Source organism: Pteropus alecto, unplaced genomic scaffold, assembly GCF_000325575.1.
Source record: "Pteropus alecto unplaced genomic scaffold, ASM32557v1 scaffold76, whole genome shotgun sequence".
Taxonomy (NCBI): Eukaryota; Metazoa; Chordata; class Mammalia; order Chiroptera; family Pteropodidae; genus Pteropus; species Pteropus alecto.
Genome location: NW_006443138.1, coordinates 5,343,843 through 5,369,332, shown reverse-complemented (window position 1 = coordinate 5,369,332; position 25,490 = coordinate 5,343,843). Strand labels below are relative to the sequence as shown.

The 25,490-nt window shown below is 34.7% G+C and overlaps 1 pseudogene; it reads left to right on the top strand.

Annotated features, from left to right (window-relative positions):
- The first annotated feature begins 5,985 nt into the window (after positions 1-5,985).
- On the top strand, positions 5,986-6,104 carry LOC112472398 (annotated as a pseudogene).
- Positions 6,105-25,490: the final 19,386 nt, after the last annotated feature.

The window sequence follows — 25,490 nt, the reverse complement described above, 5'->3', positions numbered from 1 at the left end:
CCCCTTTGAAATGATCTAATATTGCTAGACCAGTATTTTCCCACAGATCTTGGCATTTGTCCTTGAGCACTTAGCACCTTGCAGGTGGCTAAAGTCACATTTCCAGATTCTCAATATTGCGGGAATGACTAGCCTGGAGAACACTATGAACAATCTCCCCACCAGGGAAGGTGATGACCAGAAGAAAATTTTGTATAGTTTACCATTAAAAAAACACTAATTGTACTGAAAACCTCTGGAGTAGTTCAAATTTCTTGAATTCCTTCTATGACAATTATGTTAAGTAGTCCTTCAAGATAAGCTTGGAGGAACCAATATGGAAATGTTGCTCAAATATTTTTGTCATTTGTCATGTTCCTTGCTGTACCAAATCACCCCCTCTCATCCCCTAGTTTCTCTGGCTAACCCTCCCTAATCCATTCAACTTTTCATTATATCAGGGTCTCCAGTCTCATCACTATTTAGGTCATTATGTTCTAAATAATCTCTAGTTTGTTTAAATCTCTCCCTAAGTATGGCATGCAAAATAGTACATAATTTAGGACTTCAAAACATATCTTTCTTTTAAACGTGATCAAGAAATATTGCAGCAAACAAAATGCAGAAAGAATATTGTAACAAAAACCTATGTATCTATAACCAAATTAAAACAGAATATTATCAAATAGACGAAGACTCCTATATATAACCTCTTCTTCATCCTCTTATCCTCCAGAGGATATCACCATTATCATAAACAGATTGTAAAAACTGTTTACCATGCCAGTGTATTTTTTATGCCGCCAGGATCATTTTAAATTATCCTTCATGCTGCCCATGTCATCTCAAGCTGGTATCTATCAATCTTGTTTTTAAAACCTTTCAGAAGAGAGTTAATGTAAGTAATACCTCCTAATCTTTGTTTCCAGCTTTTCATTATGATTTCTTCCAATGATTTTTTTTTAACGTGCAACTTAAACTCTTACTATTATCAACTAAGGCAATTAAATCTAAAGCTTACAACAGTGGAAATGGAGAACACTAGTTCTCCATCTTCTGATGTAACCCTTTCATATTATTTGAACACATGTTTTAAATCTGCTGTGCAAATGTCTCTTCACCAATCCAGGTAGGTACTAAATATGGCCACTTTGTATTTTCTTTTCAGGAACTTTCAGCAGTGGAAACTGTAATCACTCCCCATTATCAGAGGCGATATTAGTAGCCTGAGCCTCTTGGGAAGATTAAAATTTCCCTGATATCTCTGTTGTCCTGGAAGTCTATTAATAAGTTAATCTTAAAGCTGGATCTGGCTGATATCTATGTGAGCTTTCCTGAGGAGCCTTGAGTGATTGCACATATACTATCTGTTCCAAAGCTAGTCGGAATTGACTAAATTTTCCCATATTTAGAGACTGTTGATTCTACTGAAATCTCAAATCTTCAAAAAACTTGATCAATAAAATAGAATGCCTAGGGAAGTGATAAGCAGCTCAAGATCAGCCTTTCACACTGTAGCTTTAAAGATATTCTAAATATATATTTTAGAAGAAAATATTTTCAATTTTCTGCTGTTTAAAATAGACTCTTCAATGAAATGACGTTTGATTTAGATGCAGTTGCAATTGAAATAAAACTAATACTAAAAGTATTTTTTTCATGATAAAGAAAAATGGTTTTAGTCTCTGTTACCCAACAGATTCTATCTTCATTAGCCAGAAGACAACAGACAAATCCCTTTTGGGAGATTATACAAAGGAAAAGGAGTTAAATATAGTTTGTACCCTTCAGAAAGATTATATCTGAACATTTAATATTAAATAACCTGGGAAATGTACACATCTCCGTAGTCATCAAAGTAGAATGCTAATCAAGTGAATTATATTGCTTCAGTATTAGTAATAAAGTTGTGCCCTTTATTTGTCCAAAAGACAAGCTTCCTAAACAGAATAAAAACTTGGGGGGAAAATGGTTTAAATTAGCAGGGCTCCATAACTCAAATAATATAGTTGAATGGCCACGATTTTCCCCTTTTTTTGAGAATTATTAAAATACAAAAAATAATTTAAAAACTCCTATATATTCATCACCCAAAATTAACAAATGTTATTAACATTTTAATATTTTACTTCTGTTTTTATAAGATAATATAGAAAATAAAATATCTGAAATGAAATTAAAATTCTCTTCATCTCCCCAACCTCTCTCCCCACTCGTTTCAATTTCCTCTTTTCTTTCTCAAAGGCAATTCCCACTCACTGATCATGAATGTGCTGTGTATCCTTACTCCATGTTTTTATACTCACTACATTTATGTGCTCTTTGTTTTTAATTTACATAAACACTCTCATATGTATCTATCATTTCAGAAACATATTTTTTTTCACCATCCTATTCCTGTTCCATGATAATTAGTATAGATCTAGGTCATTTACTTTAATTGCCGAATAGTATTTCATTTCATAACACAATTTACTTATTCACCAATGGAAAGTTAGGTCGTTTCTAATAGTTTGCTATTTGACACTGCTGCACTTGACATCTTTTACATGCCTTCCTGTGCACGTTGTGCTGGAGTTTGTCTGGAAATATATACTGTTAGGTGGGTACAGACACCAAAATACTGGCCACAGCAGTTGTACCAATTACAGCTCTACCCTGGAGCTCTTGTTTCTCTGCATTCTCTTCAGCATATGGTATTGTCATTGTCAAATGTCAGTGTAGTGAACATTTGTCATTCTTTTTAGCTACCCAGCACCCTGAACATCCTTCTTATATTTGAAGAATCTCCAATTATGAGTCTACACCTCCCACCATAGATGCTAATAATCTCATTTACACCCTTCTGAGACCTTGCCAATCAGACTCACCTACACCAGATCAAGAATAGAAAGCCAGTGACTTAACAGGAAACAAATGCTCCTTGTTTCCATCCTTGAATCCATCCTTGTTGATAATAGGTACATTCATTGTTCAGAGGCCTCGGAAACAGAGGTTCCAGAAGCAACATTCTGTGCTGGGATTGGTGACATAAACAGTGGTCGGTATTCCGGATTTCTGAGTGGTCGCAGAGTTTGGTGGCCTGAAGTGATGTGATTTGGGGCGTGGTTCCTGGTCCTCCCCTAGACTCTGTGAGTTTTCTAATAGACAATTGAATACAGCTCTGAAGAGGGCAAACTCTAGAAACAGGCTGCCTTCCTTACAGCCACTGTTTTCTCACAAACTAGCTGTGTAACCTCAGGCAAATTAACCTCTCAAAGTCTCCACTTCCTCTTCTATAACATGTGGGAAATAATAATTGCACCTATCTTATAGAGTTGTTGTAAGTGTTAAATGAGCAAATACATATAAACCCTTTAGAACTATCCTGGGCACGTGGTGAGCAATCAGGAAATGTTAGCTACTATAATTTAATACATTCATTTTTTTGCTTAAACTAATTGTGGTTGGTTTCTGTAGTTTGCAACTACAGAACCATATCTGATCTATTCAGATGTTTTTGTGTAATCTGATGGATGAAAAATTGTATCTCAATGGATTTTATTGCATTTTTCTCAATGCTAGAGTGTCTGAGCATTTTGTTATTGTTGTTCATTAATTATTTGACTTTTATCTTCTGTGAACTGCTTGTTAGTAACCTTTGTGCATTTTCTATTAGGTTCTTTTTCTTTTTCTTATTAAATTGTAGGCTATCAGTATATATTCTAGATACTAAACCTTTACTTATGTATTGCAAATATCTTCTCCCAGTCTGTCACTTGCCTTTAACTTTGTTTATAGTCTCTTTTATGCTGAAGTTTTAAATTTTGATGTGATCCAATTTATTAGGCTTTTCTTTTATCAGTTAAGCTTTTTGTGCCTTATTGAAATTCTCTCCTTTCCTGAGGTCATAAATATATTATCCTAATTTTTTCTAAGAAGTTAAAAACAGTCTTTTTTTATATTTCAGTATTTATACTATGTGGACCATGATTTTTAAAAATAAATTATGAAAAAGGTTATAGCAATGGGAACTTTCCATTATTTCTCAGATGCTAGTTTACCAACACTGAGTGCAGCAGAATTATCTGTTCAGAAATTGCAGAGCCATTTTGCACAAGAAGCAAAGAGGCAGACTATCAGGAAGGATTGATAATAAAAGCAGATGAGAGCTTGGTTTTGCAGGGTCTTTACTAAAGAATCTAGTAAATACGTTATCTTGTTTTTTGAAAGCCCTTCCAATTATATGCAAACACACCTTGCAGATATTATCTGACTAACTAGAAATCAGCAATTCAGGAAACAGTGCTTATGTCATGCTAAGATTTGTTTTAATTTCCCCTAAGGGAATTCTAGGCTGAAAGGGTTAAGAACAGATTGAAGGAGCAGCATAGACAAATCTCTGGAAGCCCAAACCTGCCAACAACCTGCTCCAGCCCTGTTAGTGGTCAGCATGATGTCCTCTAGCCACCACATCAGTGCTTTAGGCTGAGGCTTGAAATGGATTGTGTCATTTTAAATTAATCAAACTTTTAAATTTCCAAACTTCTTTCCATATCTATTTTGGCCCAGAATAGAAAACTGGCATTGCAGATTCTTCCTGCCACTCAAATAAAAGTGATTATCTTCATTTGCTTCCACATCTCTCACCCAGTAGTCCATGTAGAGTTGGATTTTATGCACATACTATATAAATATTTATTTATGTAAAGCTAGGCTAGTTCTGCTTAAAGTCGAAATTGGTGGGGGTACTATAGTGTAGTTGGAAAGGCTCAGCTGAGACCCTTGGAGATCTCTGCAATTACACTGTTAGCCTGTCCGGGGCTTGAAGTCCTACAAAGAGATACTTGAGATTTATACTGATGGGTTAAGACGTTTGTTTTCAAACTCTAGGATCCATAAGAAACAGCTGAAGAGCTTATGAAAATAAAGGTTCTGATCTAATAGGCCCAGGATGAGGGCCAGAGATCTGCATTCTTACGTGCACTCCTAACGAAGACAGTTTGTGTATCTCTCTTTAAGAAAATGTAGGTTATATTATTTGTCTCTGGGAATCTGCTGTTGAGTCTAAATGCCCCAGAGCAGAGTAACACATTCATTATATGTTAATGTGAATCCGTTATCAGTTTTGCTAGCCATTTAAAATCCTTGGCAGAGAGATATATGGAAAAAAGTATCTTTTGTTGAAATGAATGGCAGAAATAGGAATAGATGTAGAGTATACAGCAAGCATTACCTGGAGAGGAGACGTTTTGGTGGATCAGAGAGTAATGGTAGGGGGAAGGCATAAGACATATGTGAGCTCTGCACATGGGAGCAGGGATGGGTCACTGGGCATGACTCACTTGCTGATCCAGCCTTTCCAGCTATGTCTATTAACATAGCTTGGTCCTTGACCCTCTTCTCAAACTACAGGTATGTGTCAGAAATATCACAGCTTTGGTTCCAGACCTCTGCATTAAAATGAGTTGTAATCTTTTTGCTGGCAAAGAGTCTTGTCTTCAGTTTGTAAAAAATGCAACACTCGTGAAGCGCAATAAAATGAAGCACAATAAAACGCCTCTGCATTAAAATGAGTTGTAATCTTTTTGCTGGTGAAGAGTCTTGTCTTCAGTTTGTAAAAAAATGCAACACCCGTGAAGCGCAATAAAATGAAGCACAATAAAACAAGGTATGCCTGTACATTCACTCCCTAGCTGATGTTACTTAAATGAGCAAATTTTATGGTCAGTAAATTATAGCTCAATAAAGTTGTTTGTTTGTTTTTTTAACATGTTGTATACAGCAAAAGAAAAGTTGGTAAATTCAGAAAGGCAATTCAGTAGAACACAACCAAAATAAAGAAAAGGAGCATTTTATAAAAAAGGATAAAAAAGAGAATATATGAGATATTTGAGACTAGGCCAGAAGACCTAGCATCCACCTGTTTGGAGTCTCACAAGAAGGAAAGAGAAAGAATGTGGCCATATTAATATTTGAAGAAATAATTGTGCCATTTCTGAAACTGGTTAAAAATAAATATTGAGAGTCTACGGCCATGCTACCCTGAACAAGCCCGATCCTGTCTGATCTCAGAAGCTAAGCAGGGTTGGGCCTGGTAAGCACTTGGATGGGAGACCACCTAGGAAGATCAGGTGATGTAGGCGCAAAAATTAAAAAAAATAAAGGATTGTAAACTGACAAAGTCTTTGCAATGTGTGAGGTCAACCAAGGTTTGTCTCACCTTAAAAAAATAATAATAACAAATAAAAATAAAAAATAGAAAATTAAGATAAATAATGATCTGCTGACTCAAGAATCTCAGTGAATACAAAGCAATATAAATATAAACAAAACTACATCTTGGCACATCGTAATCAAACTGCTAAAAACCAAAGATGTAAAAAACATACTTTAAATTATTGGCATCTCTCCTACCTGAATTTCATGCATTGGTTCTAGAAGAAATGGAAGGGAGAAGAGAAAGCATTGGGAGAGGCTGGCCAAGTGATGACATCCTTCTTAGGGTTAGTGACACAGTTGATGTAAATGAAAAACCTGTTTTCCATCTTTCATGTAAGGAAAAACCCAGTTCTTCCCTATGTTTATTTATCTGTGTCTCTCTTACTTTTCACACAAAACACTTCACTTCTGACACTTCCGGTCACCAAATATGTGGCGGGTTTTCCCCACAGCAACAAGCAAGTCTCTGACACAAACTGGGTATCCTACAATTTAACTCAGTTTTGACTCTATCTGCTGGGATAACATGCAAATCCCACAGGTTAAGCGCTCATTCCCACAGGACTGCCCCCCACTCCGCTTCAGAAGCCAGTCTCAAGCTCAGGTTGTGCTTCTGACTGATTGGCTATTGGTTGGAGGTTCCAATGGCCCTTCCTCAGGTTCGATTAATTTGCTAGAGCACTCACAGAACTCAGGGAAGCATTTACATTTGCTAGTTTATTAAAGAATATGATAAAAATACAGATGAACAGCCAAATGAAGACGTACCTATGACAAGGTCTGGGAGGGTCCCAAACGCAAGAGCTTCTAACCCCATGGAGTTGGGGTACATCACCCTCCTGGTGTGCATGTGTTTACCCTCCTGGAAGCTCTCCAAACCCCATACTTTGGGGATTTTATGGAGGCTTCCTCATATAGGCATGATCAATCACTAATTTCATTTTCAGCCCTTCTCCCTTCTCAAGAGTAGGAGGAAGAAGGTCAGGGCTGGAAATTCCAAGTTTATAATCATGGCTCGGTCTTTCTGGTAACCAACCATTATCCAAGAGCCTACCCAGAGTCATCTCATTAGAACAAAAGACACTTCTATTACCCAGGAAATTACAATGGTTTCAGGAGCATCTGTGTCAAGAACCAGGGTCAAAACCAAATATTAGAACAAAAGATGCTCCTAGTGCTCTTATCACTTAGGACATTACAAGGGTTTCAGGAGTTCTGTGCCAGGAACCTACAGCAGAGACCAATACATATAGTTTCCATTACCTCACACCTGGTATCTGCCATGTTTAAACAAGGGTAAGCAAAATTGGAGACGAATAGAAGAGCATTCTCTAAGCCAGGTTGGCACTTGCCTTCTGGCATAGTCCAGCCTCAAGGACCTTGTGAACAGGAGCTCACCCTGAGTGCACTTTGGTAACAATGTTGGAACGTATACTCATTGGTTTAAACCAATCACAGGACCTTCTAGTAATAAGATGATGGGCCCCAGGGTCAGGACAAAGATTACCTCCTAAAGGACTCACTTCGTACACCCAATAGAAGAACAGGCTTCCTGAGCAGCAGACCACACTGTGCTTTAGAACCGTGCACAGCGGGGTTTGAACTCTATCTTTATCACTGATTGGTCATGTGACTCTAGGATTTTGCAAGCTTTGGTATCTTCATTTAACAAATGGAGATAATATTTATTTTGCAAAATCCTTGAGAAGATTAAATGAGAATACATATAAAAATATATTTTATATAAATAATATAATATGTATAAAGCTAATACATATAACATATAAATAATATCTAATAGCGTATGTAAGATATACTATATAATATAAATAATACATACATAAGTATATAAATATATTTATAAATAAACATATGTAAATGTACTTAAAATATATAACCCTGGCATATTGGGTTGTCTACAACATTAGTTTGCTTTCAACTAGAAAATGAGAAGATTTAAATTCTCAGGACTCATTTTCTGACACTATATCTTAATGGCAGAGCTCTTAGTATGCAATACCAGGGTTAATAAAAACTTCCATTATTTTAGAAGAGACATATAAATTTGTTTTTTTGGTATTCATCTTATTCTCCAGAGATATGACTTCTTTGCAGTTAATTAAAAATGTTTTTCTCTATTACTGTAGTCTTGCTTAAGAGTGTTATTTCAAAGGAAATTTTTAGCTTTTGGCATATCCAGCAAAACAGAATAAATGTAAATATAAAAATTATTTCCAATGACCTTTTTCCCAAAAAGGTAAAAAAAAGTAAAATGCCAAAAATGTGTGATCTAGAATGGATTCGCTACTTGAGTTTTATAATAAATATAATAGAACTCGATCATCATTCATGCCATCCTTTCAGTTTGTTGCATGGATAAACAGTTGCCTGTGATTTTACTAATAAAATCAGGTCTACGGAATAAAAAATTCCTATTCAGCAGAAATTCAAATTCACTGCTCAGGATAGTTGAACTTTATTGAGTATAAGAAAATTTCTCAGGTGTTCCTTTCACAGTTCTGAATATTTTGGCATACATTTTCTACTTCCTTGCAAGGGAATTCAAATCTGAATGATTTGCTCTTTAGTCTTATTATAAAGATGACTCAAAGACAGCTCTCAGTGGAATTATCACTGTAATATTTTCTGCATTAGATGCAATCATTCTCTGGGAGATTTATTTCCAAAGATGTCTACTTTTTTCTATACATTTCTGTTAATAAGTTTCCAAAAGATTAAAAGATCATTAGGGGTAAAAAAAATTTCTAAATTAGATAAGCTTTTATGTTTTTTGGATTTAGAAAAGTATTGCATCCTTAGGCTCATTCAATTATTTTTTCAAATCGTCATTCAAAATCTCTCTATTGTGTATTATTGCAATTGGTAGTATTATTTAATCTGTGACTGTGTTCTCTACAGTGAACAAAACATTTTAAAATTCAGTTCTTATCTAGCTGAGTGACTTTATAAATTCTTAATTTTGAAAGAGTAATGCTTACCTTTTTTTCCTTGTGGTCAGCAGTGACAATTCCAACACAATATATGATTCAGCAAGCACATTAACCATAATGATATTTGATAGTTACTCAGTACCTTCCTCCTGGGGAAGGTTCCAACCACTCTATTAAGAGACATGATAAACAAATATCGGAGATCACAGCATTCACTCCAGAAATGCTGTCTCCCCTAGGGTGAAATTTCTACTGCTTAATAGTGCAGAGTGATGTTTCATGCTGTTTAAAGAAAGTAAGCAAGAAATAAGAGGCCAAGTCACATTTCTAGGCAACTGAATAAGATTTTTTTATATTTCGGCAATGTATATAAACTCTCCAGAGCATCTCAGGCTATGACTCAGGTCTTGCCTTTTGTGTCCAAGTGGAATAGCATGGATACTTGAGGTGGCAGAATGTCAAACCCATATATAAGCAAGGCTTTATCTAGGACATGAAAGCTGAAATATATACTTTGAGCCCATATCCGGACAGGCAAAGCAAGATGGAGAGAAATAATAATTTGGAATATTTCTGAATAAATTCCTAAGTAAACATTTCCTTATTCTATTAGTTCTGAAGAGAAAATGGTCTCCAACAAAAATTGAGCAATATCGTAATATACTCACTATGATAGGCAGACTGTAAGATGAAACCCAATGACCCCCACTTCCCACCTTCTAGAGTTTACATCTTTGTGTAACCCCTCCCGCTAGAGTACACCAGGACTTGTGACGTGTTTCTGACAGAATATGGCAAAGATGAGTGGGATATCACCCCTGTTATTACCGCATGTTACACAAAACTCTATGTTAGCATACTGGAGATAATGTAGTGAGCTTGATGAAGTAGCCAAGTTAGAACTGTGGACCATTTCTAGGATCTGGAGCAGCCTCTAGCCAACAGCCAGCAAAAAGTTAGGGGTCTCAGGCATACGATAGGGAGAAAATGAATTCTGCCAACAACCTGAATGCACTGGAAGTAGATTCTGGCCCAGTCAAGCCTCTAGATGAGAATATAGCCCAGCCGACAACATCTTGATTGCAACCTTGTGAGATTCTGAGCAGAGTACTGTGAAGCTGTACTTCTAAAGCACAGAAACAATGAAATAATAAATCTCTGTTGTTTTAAGTTACTAAGTTTGTTTTAATTTGTTATGCAGGTATAGAAAACCAATATGCCCACTGAAATGGCAAAAATAAACACAAGGAATACCAAGCATTATCAAAGCCATAAACAACTGGAATTCTCATACACTACTGAAGAGTGTAAATTGGTTCAGCCTCTTTGGAAAGCTGTTTGGCAGCATCTAGTAAAACTAAAAAACTGAATACACACAGACACACACACACACATACACACACACACATATATACACATACATACTATGACTCAGCAGTTTCACTCCTAAATGAATGACTAAAATAAATACATATTTATAAAAGACATATCCGAGAAGGTCCTTAGTCACATTATTTTAATAGTCTGAAACTGGAAACAACCCAAATATAATCATCAGCAAAATGAAAGAATTGTGGTTTATTCTTAAATAGAAATCTATACAGTAATGAAAATAAATGAACTACAAATACACACAACATGAAACTAATGAACATAATATGGTGAGAAAGAAGCTGATGGTTTATATAAAGTTCAATAACCACTAAACTATGCTCTTAGAAGTCCGTATGGTAGTTATTCAGGTGGGATAGTAACTAGAAGGAAATAAGAGAATGGCTTCTGGGGGTTGATAATGTAATTTTCTATTTTTTGATATTGATGCTGTGATACATAGGTGTGTTCACTTCGTGATAATTCATCAAGTTATACACTTATTAGGTGTGTACTTTATGAATGCTTCCACAAAGGCAAGTGAATTTACTTTAAATAAAAAGTTTACATAATAATATTTCTATTATATAGCCTCTCTATACCTCTTATGCCTCCAATTCACCTGCCCTTTGTACTTTGGGTACAAAAGAAGAAATAGAAAGAGAAAACATTAAAATAGCTAAAAAGGGGTAAAACCAGGAGGCAAATCCATGTTCTATGTTTGTCAAATAAAAGTCTTCAGACTCTTTTGGATATATATTATGTATTTCTGAACTATTAGAGTATAGGTTATGTACAGTATGCCTTTTTATCTCTCAATACTCCAGTGTGCTTTTTCTAAGAAAATATATTCTTATATAAACCACAGCACAGTTATCAAATTCTAGAAATTTAACATGAATAAAATAATTTAATTTAGTCTGTAGTTCATATTCTTATTTCACCAATTTTCTCCATAATCGACTTTGTAGCATTTTTCTTTTCTTCTTCCCCATTTATCTATTATCAGTATAAGTTCATGGTTTTTAATGATTAATATTTGTTGTCATTATTTATTATTTTGATGTTAAATTTTTACGGATTTGGCCAATGGAAGTCCCTTCAAGCTGCTTCCATGTTCTTTCGCCATGATCCATAATTTTTGAGCCCTTCCCTACCCTCTCACACAAGATGTACGAGACTCACATTTATTTTGCCTACCCTAGCTCGGAAATCAGTCTTTCTCCATTTTAGTTGAAAATGATATCAGAAACCAAAATTTTGGTCTTAGGTATGATCATTGTTACAGGGATGACTTACTTCTATCTAGTTCTTTTGAGGAACAGAGATGAATATACACATACACACACGCACAGGGCTTCCTGTCAATTATATTGCCTTTTTACTTCTGAGTTTCTAACCTTGTCCCTGGTATACCCAGCCAGCTTTTTCCACAATACATAAATGCAGTTATATAGTACTTTATAGTTTATGAGGCACTTTCATGAATATTATCTCCTTTGACCCTCATAAAGACCCTCTGATAGAGGCAGGATAATATTGTTACCATCAACTTATATATGAGGAAACAAATTCTTAACATCTAAGTCATTATTTCAGGGTCACATTGTTGACAAAGGCTTAAAATCCCAAGTCTACTGTTGTTTACGTTTCTCCTCACTTTCCACAAAGGAAAGTTCGTTGGTCCTTGAACATGGCAAGACACTTCTCTCAGAAAAGGTAACACAGGGGAAAGTCAAGAGTTCCCTTCAAATCTATATGCCTACTTAATCCCCAGCTTAACCTACACCTACACATGCGATATGTGAGAGGACTAAGCTGTTTTATTTATGGTTTTTTTTGAATAATATAGTTTTTCATCCTTAGTTTCTGTCTAAAAAAATGTGGCAAAGATATAATACATTGAAATCCACCATTATGAAGACAGTCGAACCACTCCAGGGCTAATGAAAATATGACATAAGCAGAAATTCAGTCTGCATCTTTACAAAATCTTATCAGAAAGATTCCATGTTTAATCATTTATGAATTTAAGAAAGCCCTGCCAAAAAATGCAAGTCATGAGAATTTTACTTTTTGAGCATAGTCTCAGATATTTGGAAATAATAATTTTAGAACATAATGTTATTTTAAAGAGTATGTATATCTATCTTATCTAATATCGTTCTCTCTACACAAGTCATGTCGAATGAATTCAGTTCTATATCCAAACTTATCTCTAGTTTCATAGCCCTGACATATATACAAAAGATGAATTTTTTGTGACAGTTGTGAAAAAAATCATTGCTTCTTATATTATTATTAAATGCATTACATTTCACCTGAGAAGAGATCTTCCATGAGCATAGAAAATTGATTTGATTATCTCAAGAATGGGCATCCACAAAACCCCTCAGAGCTTCTTATACAGAATAGCTTTGCTTACAGGAGGCTTATGGCTCTTTTCTGAGAAAAAGCTCCACCTCGTACTCTTTATTATTGAAATAGCTGTGCTCTGTTAGGGTTTATTGGTTTATCATATTATAAGCTGTTGGATATTCTTCCCGCCATCTAGATCAGAGGTAGTATGTATCACCTCTTCCTGATTCTGTACCTGTGGCAGACATTGCTAATCAATTTTTTTCTGACTTTCTCCTACCACTCATCATCCTTTCCAAACACCTTCCCACTATCTTTATTAGTTTACAGGTAATCTTATAGTTTATAGAGGGGATATTGTTCAATAGGAAAAACATGATGTTAGGAGTCAGGAAGCCTAGGTTATATATACACTTTACCCAGAAGTACTGGTGTCACTTGGAGCTAGTCACTTTACTTCTCTGAGTTTCAGTTTATCTTCTATCATCTCTCTATCATCCTTGAAGTTCCTTTCAAGTACAAAGGTATATATAGTAGTTTAACAGTAACTAGTTTAATAAGAGGAATCTGTCCACTCTGCCTGATTCTGATAAGTGCCTCTATGCACATAAATATGAGGCCCAAATAAAGATGAATATTATGATTCCCACTTACGAAGTGGGACAGGGAATCTAAGTGGAGACTTCATTCATCCATTTATCAAATATTTATTGAAATCTTTTTACAAGCCAGCTACTCTTCTAGGCACTGCAGATCCAGCAGTGAACAAGACTGTTAAAAAACTCTGTTCTGGTGAAGCTTCCATTTTAGAATATGTGATTGGACAAACAATAAACACATAAATATATTAGAGAAAAAATACAATTTCAAATGATGATAAAAGCTATGGAGGAAAACAGAAAACAGAAAAATGGGATGGAAAGGAGCCAGGAAGGTGAACAGGTAGTTTAGAATGGATCATCAAGGTAGGATTCTCTGGGGAGGTCACAGAGCTTTCAGGAAAGGGAGCAGCACATGTGAAGAAAGATTTTCCAAGATGGCTTCATGTATTGGAGGAAGAGAACACTGTCATCCGCCAGAGACATTGCAGCGCAATGAGTGATGGCAGAGTTATTGCATCTGAAGTCAGAGAGGCAGATGAGGAGTCCATCTGCACAGAAGAACATGTCTTCTGCATGAGACAGGAATGATGTTTGCGGGGCAAGATTCTTTCTCCTTGGAAAGAGCCAAGTGTGTTATAAGTGTGGGATCAAGGAACACCAACTGTCAGACTGGCTGGGCCAATTGTTGATTTAGGTTTTTTTTTTTTTACAGAAATTCTAAAACCAAATGGAAATCCAGAACGGAAATCCATGTTTCAGTCTAAGACATTTTCAATATTTTTCCTCTGAAAAGACCAATTACATTCAGCAGAAGAAACCTCAGCCTTTCCTGAAAAGTGGATCATGAGAGGATAATAAAGGCAGAGAGAGCACGCCAATGACAGATGATGCAGAATTAAATTATGCAGCTAATTTGTTGAGAGGCTGGGAAAGGCACTTTACCTCTGTTTTGACAACTGTAAAATGAAGGCTTAGACAAGATAAGCTTGAAGTCCCTTTCCCATTCTAAAGCGGAATTGTTTTTTTGTAGCTCAATGATAGATTTTTTTAAATAATTTTCCTTGCTGTTTAAATAACCCCTGCCATATTGAATAAAAAACAAATTTTTCTAAGGCATACTGTAGTTTACACTTCTCTCTCCAATCTTGTACATAAGAAATTTTTATTATTTAGATGACTTATTTCCATTAGCACATGTTCTCATTAAATTTCACTATGTTAGCTTATAATCCATATTTTGAACAGAATAAATTGAAGACTGAGTCCTGTAGTACTTCACTTAAGACTAACATTTGGAGTTGCTCATTTAATCAGATGGGACTCTGCATATCTGCTTTACTACCAGTATAACTTGCAAATTCTACATTTTTTTCCTTCTGAAAAATTCAATGCAACATTTACCATTTTCCAGGTATCCAGGAACTCCCTATTCTGCAAGATTCCTTAGAGATTAGCAATCTAATTCATAGAACTAGTACTATGACAATTAATTCAATGAGTTCCGGAAGGCAAACTCACTTGAAAGTAAGCTCTCTCTGATAACTCTTAATCTAGGTAGGATTTCAATTCTTTCTCACCAATATCTTATCTACTTTTCTGGTCTGGCCATCAGTCTCCATTGAAGAGAATATAAAGTAAAATCAATATATTCTTATTCTTCTCTTCAAGTTAAATCAAATAAGAAAAGCTTTTATTGTTTTTTATAAGCTTCAATTCTTCCTGGCCATTTATCTTTCTGATAATATCATAATTTGGTACATGCCATTCTTTAACGTATCTTAAATTGTGTGTTCTTCCTTTCATATTTTGTTTGTTTGTATTAAAATGCCATTTTATTTAGAAGGCAAAAGATATTGAATGGGCAGTTCACAAAAAGAGAAATACAAATGGGGAAAAAACATGGGAATACATGATTTACCTAACTGTCAAAAGAATTCAAATTAAAGAAAAGACACATTTTCCCTATCAATTGGAGAAGTTCCAAGGCTAATATAGGTAAGGATGAGGGGATATGGAAACTACCCTATTCTGGTACTGAGAAAATAAACTTGTATAATCTTGCTAAAGGCAGTATCTGATGTGCACCTTTGATCTGGTCCTTCCAAATAATTTATCTTAAGGAAATAATCAATTATGGGTACAGACTCATGTCTAGATAGAAGGATATTTATCATAGGGCTGTTAATAATTTAAGGCAACCCAAATGTTCAACAGCAGGGATTATGAGTTAGGTTAAATGAGTAATGGTACATCCATTTTGTGGAATTCCATTAACCTCTTAAACATAAAATGTAGAAAAATATTTAATGATAAAGAACATGTTTACAATATATTAAAACACAGATTTCAAACCTGATTATACCATGATCCAATTATCAGAAATATTTTTATACGTATAAATAACTTAATTACTTGTCCACACATGAGATCCTGAGCTAGACATTTAATATATATATATGTATATGTATGTGTGTGTATATATATATGTATCATATATGATATATATATGTATATATGTATATATATATCATTGTCTCAATAGCAGACAATATTAGTTGCCTATCTACCATCTACCAACCACTTTCCTTTTTTTCTTACGGCAGACTTCCAATTTAGTTCAGTTGTTCATTCCTCCATTTCTCTCCCACTTGACTTTGGAGTAAATCTTAAATTTAAACCAACCATAGTAGCCCTCTTTGGGCAGTTCTGGTCAGTTTGACTTAAGGGAAAGTCTATTGGTATGTACAGGGTAGCTTCTGGAAAAGTATTCCTGCGCTTAAAGAATCATGCTGGAAAAGATGGACCCTTTTACTTTGGTTGGATTTTATCTTTTCTGAATATGATGCAAGGAACTGTTACAGCAGTTTATGTCCATGAGAATAATTAACCATTTCCAGTACTCTTTATTCCTTTGTGTAAATCCATGTTTCTGTCCAGAATTTTCTTTCTCCTTGAAGGACTTCTTAAAATATTTCTTACAGTGCAGGTCTGCTGGAAAAGAAAAGCGAGTTTTTCTGTGTTTGAAAAAGTTGTTACCTTATTTTCATTATTGAAATATATTTTTACTGAGTATGGAATTCTAAGTTGAAAGCTTTTCTGTTTACTTTAAAAATTTTTGTTTGCTGTCTTCTCACATACATTATGAGAAATCTTCTTTCATCCTTATCTTTGTGTCTGTACATAATGTGTTTTCTTCCTTAGGTTGCTTTTAAGATTTTATCACTGGTTTTGAGCAAATTAATTAGAATGTGCCAAGGTATGGTTACCTTTCTGTTTTCTGTGCTTAGGGGTTAATTTAGCTTTTTGGATTTGTGAGGTTATAGTCTTTGTCAGTTTGGAAATTTTTTGACCACTATTTTTTCAAATATTTTTCTGTTCCCCATCTCTCACTTCTCCTTTGGAGACACTAATGGCAAGTATATTATTAGGCTGCTTGAAGTTGTCTCACAGCTCATTATTACCATATTTATTTAAAGAGTTTTTTCTCTCTCTATGCTTCATTTTAGTTTCTATTGCTTTATGTTTTAAAGGTCACTAAACTTTTCTTCTATTGTGTCTTATCTAGTATATTTTTCCATCTAGTATATTTTTCACCTCAGACATTATAGTTCTTATGTCTAGAAATTTTATTTGGGTGTTTTTAAAAAATACCTTTTCTACTTAACTTTTTAAACTCATGGAATATAGTTAAAACAACTCTTTCAATGTCCTTGTATGTTAATTCTAAAATCTATGTCAGTTCTAGGTCAGTTTCAATTAATTGATTTTTCTCCTCATGGGTCATATTTTCTGCTTTCTCATGGCTGGTAATTATTGATTGGATGCCAGATTGTGAATTTTACCTTGTTGAGAGTTGGATATTTTTATATCATAATTAATATTCTTGAGCCTGGGATGCAGTTTAGTTACTTGAAAAAAGTTTAATCCTTGGGGTCTAATTTTTAAGATTTATTAGGCAACCCCAAAGCAGCATTTAACCCTAGGGCTAATTATTTCTCACTATGGAAGCAAACTCTTCTGAGCACTCTACCAATGAATGATGAGGTTTTCCAGTTGGGCTGATGGAAAAAGGCACTATTCCCAACCTTGTATTGGTGTGAGGCACCATTACCTCTAATTCTTTCAAGTGATTCTTTCCTTAGCCTCAGGCAGTTTCCTCAGATGTGTGTGCTGATCAGCAAGCACTCTGCTGAATAATGGGGGTGGAGGGGTTGGAGGAGAGGGACTGTCTGCAGACTTCTAGAGTTCAGTCTCTGTGCAAACTTCTCCTGTCTCTTATTCTGTCTTATGAACTCTAGCCACCTGAAGTCTCTCAAATCCTCACCTCTGTCACCTCAACTTGGACTTGACTGGGGTTCCCCATCCTTGAACCGCAGCCTAGAAACACTCTCAAGGCAGCAATCTGGAGCAATTGTAGGGCTTGGCTCTTATTCTACTCATCTTTCACTGTTCTTAGTTGCCTAATGTCCAATTTCTTGAAACCAGCATCTTCAATATTTTGTCCATTTGTTTGGTTGTTTCAGGTGAGAAAATAATTCTGAAAGTGATGAGTGTTGCTTTTAGGTCAATGATTTTAAAAGAAAGAGCAAATTTTCCATTCATTCTCTTTCCTGTTACAGGGAAGGCTGAAATCACAGTTGAGAAAGCAGCACCAAGACATGGTGGCCATTCCATCAGTCTCAGTTCTTAGAGCAGAATTCCCTATCAACCTGCCATTCAACATGTAGAATGACCAAATGTAAACATTTATTACATAAAACCATTGAGATCTGGGAGTTAATTTGTTAATGCAGTAAACATAATCTAATCTGACTAACACACTCTAAAATAATATACATCTTTTTTTACAAACATTTTCTTAATATCTAAGTCATAATAACAGAATTTCAAATAATCTTGACCACTTGGAAATAGCAATAATAATTTTTTAAAAACTTTGCCAAATTAATTTTGGAGCAGAGAAAAAATGTTATTACAAACTATTTAGGAAATAATGGCAATGAAAACAGTTTATAAAAATAAACAGAATACTGCAAAACCTATATGCAAAGGAATATTAATAGCTCATTGAATTTAACACTAGAAAATGTACCCTGACCAAATATATCTTATTCCAAGCATGTTTTAATGTAAAGAAATCTACTAATATAAAGCATCTACCCAAACAATTAAAGATGAAAAATAATCTCCACAAATGCTAAACAGAAAATTTTCACTCTGGTTTTTTTTTAAAAAAAAACTCTTAGTAAATGAGGACTAGGAAGGTGGTTCTTTAAAATTGTAACTAAAATGCCTATGTCAAACCCACTACTAATATCATATTCAATCACTAAATGCAGAGCTTTCTTATTCTGAAGTAATGAAAAGACAAAGGCTTTCTCAATCAATATTCTTATTTACCAATTTTCTGCAAACATTGGCCAATGTAAGACAATAGAAAGCAAAAGCAAAACTATCATTATTTGGAGACTCTGTTACCTATCAAAACTCGAGAAAATCCACTAAAAATATTTTAGAAGCAATAAAAAAAATTTAGCAATGTGACTATACATAAATAAAAATTAGATTTTTATATGCCAGCAAAATTCAGCTTTGAGCAAATAAAGGCCAGTTGCCAGAGTGCACACAAATAGACCTCTGTGACATTTATTAAGAGTACTGAAGCAGTACATGATATATGTTTAACATTGCCTTTCATATTCTGAAAAAGCACATAGAGATATAACAGGACCAGGTGTCAGGCACTAGGAGAGGGATCCTGCCATAGAGATATGGGACCTATAATCTGCTTAAACTGGAGAGGCACCAGTCCCTCACCAAGCATGACCAAGACTATGACAGAAACCTGTCCTTCATGACTACACTGCCACCTCAGCATTGACAGTTTGGGAAGTACCAGCTCTTTCTCTGACATTATTTGAGGACTGCAGCAGATGCTATTATTCAAAAATGGTCACAGTAATATTTCTAATCCCATGTATTCTTCTAGATCCTTGCCATATTCCATTAAGAGTAGGGTCTATTTAGCCTCTCCTTGAAGTAAAGTGTGCCTGTGACTACTGTGACCAATAGAATACAGAGGAAGTGATGTTATGTGACTACCAAAGCTAGTTCAACAACAGGACATAGTATCCAACTGGTGCTTTCTTTTTGGGAAGTTCACATTAGGGAAACCAGTCACTTCCTTATGCTGAGAGGAAATCCAAACTAGCCTACATGGAGGGCTCACATGAAGAAGTCAATGTAGAGAAGAACTGAGGCACCCTACCCAACAGCAAATATTAACCACCAGACATGTGAGTTAATAAGACTTCAGATAATTTCAGTCCCCAATTTCTTGTCTTCCAGCTGAGCTCCAGACATCAAGAAGCAGAGAGAAGGGGTGCTCACTGTGTCTTGTCCAAATTCCTGGTCCCTGAATGTAATAAATGATTGTTTTCTGGCACTACGCATTAGGATAATTTATTATGCAATCCTAGTAACTAGAACAGAGACAAGAATTTAAGTCTTGCATTTGTGGCTTATATGACCAGTGGCTTGATCCACCACCTCAATATTATGCCAGAATTATCACTTTAACACTTGACTTTATCTAAGATCTGTGGAGTTCTGCAGAAGGCCAATTATCTGGGAGCCAAATTGCAAGAGATAAGTTAGCCATTGCCTCTGAGCCAGATAGAAAATAAAGTGGTAAAAGATCACATTCATAATAATGGCCAACAAATATACCTAGAAATTTAGAAATTTGTAGAGCCTAAAAAGTGAATTTTCTTCTGAAGAGCATGAAGGAGAAAACATTTTTCTAGAAGGAAACATTCAATATTGAAAATATGTGAATATTCACAAATTAATGTAATTAATTTAGGATTAATGTAATTCTGTGTAATTACATTATGTGTAATTAATGTAATTAATTCTAATGGGAAATTTTAAAAGATTTTTCTTGAATTACACATATTTAAAGCTCATCTGGAAAAATCGGGAGACAGAAACAAAACAAATTTCAAACAGAAGTTTAATATTAAGAATATTAATTATAAAAGGGGATTTAAATAATGAGAAGTTAGCTAGTGAAAAAAAAAGAGCTAAAGAATATAAGGATAACATAAATACTTAGCAGCCATGGATTTAGGGCTGCTAGAAGGAGAAGCCTCTCCCAAGGGCTGAGATCTAGACCTTGTTGAAAATACAGATGTGGCTCACTGAATGGCAAAGAACTGTGCACCGGTGGATCTTGCTTGAAATTTGCATTCTGGAGTGCAGGGGGAAGCTGTTCACTGGTAGATGTCTCTCTGAAAACATTTTACTACAAAACTGGTTATACAAAAAAGGGAGTGCCGGGGGAATCTGATGTCTGCTGGGTACTTCAGACTAACGTGCAGCTCAGGAGCTAGGCACTAAACAGTCCTCGCCTGCTGCAGAGTCTGTCAAGCAAGCCTCCATTACTGAGAACAAAGGCCTCTTCCTCTTGCAATATCTCTTTAGCGCTCTCTGCTGATGAAGATTAACATCATGCCAGGTGGCTAAAGAAAATATTTACAGGACCCAGCTCCAGTTTCCCAGAGCATTCAGTGAAGGGTGAATTTGGAGCTAAGATACAATAAATTGATCACTGACAAAGAAGGTGATTTGGATCACTACTACCTAATATTAAAATATGCTTTAAAACTGTAATAATGAAAACGATATGAGAGTGGCACAAGACTAAAGAAACTGATTAATAAAAGAGAATAAGGGAATTAAAAGTCAGAAATATAAATGTGTGCTATATATGTATATGTACACATATGTGTATATACATAAACATATAAATTTATCTATGAAAGAGTAACATTTCAAATCCTTGTGATAATTACTTGTTAAGAAGATTAGCACAAGGTTAGATTTCCATTTTGCACCATACACCAAAACAAATTTCAAATGTATTAAAAAATTAAACTTCAGAAAGCTTGATTGTTTAATTTTTATTGCATCAATTCTCCCTGGTACTACCAATGAAGCACAGGTCCCAGTACCAACCATTTGCTGGCATCTATCACAAGTAGGACCCTAATAGAGAAGAGTCCTCTTTAAATTCACTTGAAGGAGGTTAACTTGGAAATCAAGAGCTCTGTTGGAAGCGAGTTTCAACAAGGCACATCCAGGTTGGTAGGAAAACAATAAAGGTACAGATGGGAGATGCAGACTGATAACAGCAACGCTGAGCTATAAGATCAGCATACCACCCCTGAGAAAGAGAAGCCAAATATATCATATAAAAAATGTAGAATGGTATCTAAAGAAATTAAAAGATCATGACAATAGAAACATCTTAATTCTTGTGAGGAACAAGAATTATTTACTTCCTCTCATGGCAGTTCCAATAGATGAAGCAAGAGATTTTGCTAAAGAGAATGGTCATCCACTGTCATCCACTCTAAACTTCACCAAGTTAGAACTGCTTTACAGGCAATCCTCCCAGGGATATATCATATTGTTTCTCAGAAACAAATGAAAGATGTGAAAATGACTTCTCTCTAAACAATAATGTAACCCTAATTATGATTTACCAACCATTAATAAAAAGTCAAAGGTATGACGAGGTCATAACGTATAACTCAATACTCTTTTTTACCTATGCTGTTGTATATAATTTAATTTGCAAGTCATATACTTAAACATATGTGAAATTCACCTAGCTAAAATATAATAACAATTCTTAAAAAAGTCTTTTAAATTTCCTTAAAAATAGAGTTAAATATTTGTCTAAAATCAGAGAGCACAGTCTTTTTTAACATAACGGCAAATGAAAAAACAATTAAGGAAAATTGACAGATTATCTAAAAATTTAAATCTTATACATGAGAAGACACCTTAACTGGAATTTTAAGGCCAAATTTCAGAATAAAATTTGAAAAATTTATAATAAGTTTTGACTATCATTAATATGTAAAGAGTTCTTGCAAATCAATAAGAAAAATTTAAAAGCCAGTAGAATTGTGCTAAAACATTATTGGGTATTTTAGAAATAAATCTAAGTATTCAGTAAAAATATTGCCTCATTAGTAATCTAAGAAACATAAATTTAAAGAAAAATGAATTTTTTCTATTAAATTGGCAAATATATTTTGAACTATATCAAATGTTTTAGAATTATGCATACTCTGTCATCTAGCAAAACATTATCTTAAGGGAGTAATAATGGATATTCACAAAAGTATATGGCCAAAGTTGTTAATGACAGTGTTATTTGTAATAGCCTAAAAATGTAAATCCTTTAGAAGTCAAACAATAGGAGATTAAATTAAATCAATTTTGATAAATTCCTACAATAAGAAAAATACAATAATGTAGTAGTTAAGAGCACAGAGTCTAGTTTTAAGTTAGCTGGATTCAGATATGAATCTAGTAAATCCTGACTTTAGAGCCTTGGGCAAGTTATTTACTTTTTCTAAATCTCAGTATCAGTGAAGAGCCTAAAAGTGCTTAAGAAGATGATGGACATGAGCATTAAAGGAGAGAATCCAACAGTGCACTCATTATATACTGTCTAGATGATATGCCGATGAAAATTAGCTATCGGTATTTTCTTTTATAGAATATCATGTAGACATTAAAATGATGTCTCAGTAGACCATATAATAAAATGGGGAAATGTTTATGATGTATCGTTAATAGGAAAAAGCAAGATATAACATTTTATGTATAGTATAATACAAATTGTATAACAAGAGAAACATAATGCAGGTATTAAAAAGCCAGAAGGGTACATCAAAATGTTAACAGGGTTATTTCTAGATGACTAAACTATTTTCTCCTTTGTAATTTTCTACATTTTCTGCATTTCCTTGCAATGAACACCTATTTTGTAATAAAAATAGTCATCATAAATAAAAATGTAATCTGATATATGGCTGAGTATGTCCAGATTTCCTCTCCTCAACCATCCCAAAAGATTATACAACTATACTAAAAGGTTATATCATTTTTATTTTTCCAAAGTTATAGTACTTATTATACTTTATCAACATTTCTTTTTTTTTGTATGTAGGCTATGATTAAATCCAAAGTAACATTTTCCCTTCACTGCTTTCCCTGCCTTCTGGCAGATAGAATTATCAGGAAGGCATGTCAAGAATGTATTTTCCTGGTAATAACAGATATAGTGCCAGTGACTCATTTGAAGTGGTGTTTTAATTTTTTTTTCCTTTGGATCCTGATAGAAGTAAGAGTATAGACATAATGACCCTTTGCTGATTTGCCAATATTCAAAAGAATTTTTTTCCTTTGTTAGAATTAAAGCCAATATAGAATCTATTTGTACCTTTTAGAATAAACTATTCTAAGCTTCTTAAATAACAAATATAAAATGTTTGAAATGATAATATTTTAAGTGCCAAGCATGTAATAGATGATCAGCAAAGATTTATATGAAATAGAACTGAAATAATTACCAGGCACTGTGTACAAAATGTTCGTATTGAACTTACTAAGTTCTTAAATTTCAGACATGTGTTTCACTATTTTCAGACAGAAGACGTCTATAAAGTTTTGGTCTGGGGACTTGGGAACCCATATTTTAACTTGCTATTCATCCTACAAAAGTCCCTGTCTTTACTGTTCGTTCTCTTAGAGCTTGATTAATACTCTGTATCACTGGTAGAATGTCCATCATATTAGTCGGGATTAGATTTGGTTAATTTAACAGAAAATACAACACAAAATAGCACTTGCTATTTTAGAAAAGTTTAAGTTAAGAACTCTGAAGGCAAGCAGTCCATGACCAGTAAGGCAGTTCCACGAGTTCTTCAGAAACTTCCACACAGTCCTTCTGATTCAACATTCTGCCATCCCTGAAGGGTGTCCTTGACTCCAGGATCCAGGATGGCTGACGGAACTCCAACCAGCACAGTCATGTTCCAGGCTGCATGGTACCTGTTGGCTAAGCTGTCTTCCTTTTAGGAAAGATTATGCTTCTGAGATCACTCACGAAGCTATTGGCTGCTGTTAGGTCCTTGCTGACTGACTATTGGCTAGAAACATCAGTTTCTTGCCATATGAGTCATTCCATGCAGCAGATTTCAACATGGCAACTGGCTTCCCTCAGAGTGAAAGAGTGAGAAAGGACACCCTGACATGGAAGCCAAGATCTCTTTGTAACCTAATCTTGGAAGTCACATCCCCTCATTTTGTCATGTTCCAGGCATTGGAAGGTCCATTCCATACTCAAGAGGAGGCAAATCGAGAGAGGAATTATTGGGGACCATTTTCGAAGTGGCCCACCACAAAATCTCATTATACATGGCCACATATACAATAAGAGAGTTTGGAAATATAACTTTTAGCTGTGTAGTAAGTAATAAGCTCAGCTAAAACTCAGAATTCTGATGCTAAAAACGTGGGGAGAATTATTTGGCAACAATTAGTATTCTCTATTACCCTCACTGACCCTTCGCTCTTCACATCATGAACTCCCTTTTTTCTCCTGTCCTTCTTGCCCTTCTATTACAGTCTCCATGCTAAACCCTTTGTTAAACAGAGTCTTCCATATTTATTATTGTTATGTAAGAATATTGGGTGCAAAGCATTATCTTCTTGACTCATATTCATCAGAATGCTCAGGAATGAACAGTTTCACTCATTTTACTCTCTAAACCTCTCTTCTATATAGAACCTAATGTCAAAACGATAAGCTCTTTCTTTGTAAAAGCTCTCAGAGCCATGTCTTTCTTTCCATTCACACTATAACTACCTTTATACAGACTCTCAACATGTTATATATAGAGACGATCCCCCCCTTACTTACAATATCTCCTTAAACCCATCCTAAATAATCCTATAAGAAGAATGTCCCTAAAGAGCTACAGAAAGGCATAATAGAAAGAGGATTTTGGAAACCTGGGATCTAGTTTGCTTTGTTCCTATGTGTGACAAATAACTAACTAACTAACTAACTAACTAACTAAATAAATAAATAAATAAATAAATAAATAAATAATAAACTGTGCTACCTCACAGAAACTACAAACTCCTGTAAGACTCAGTTTCC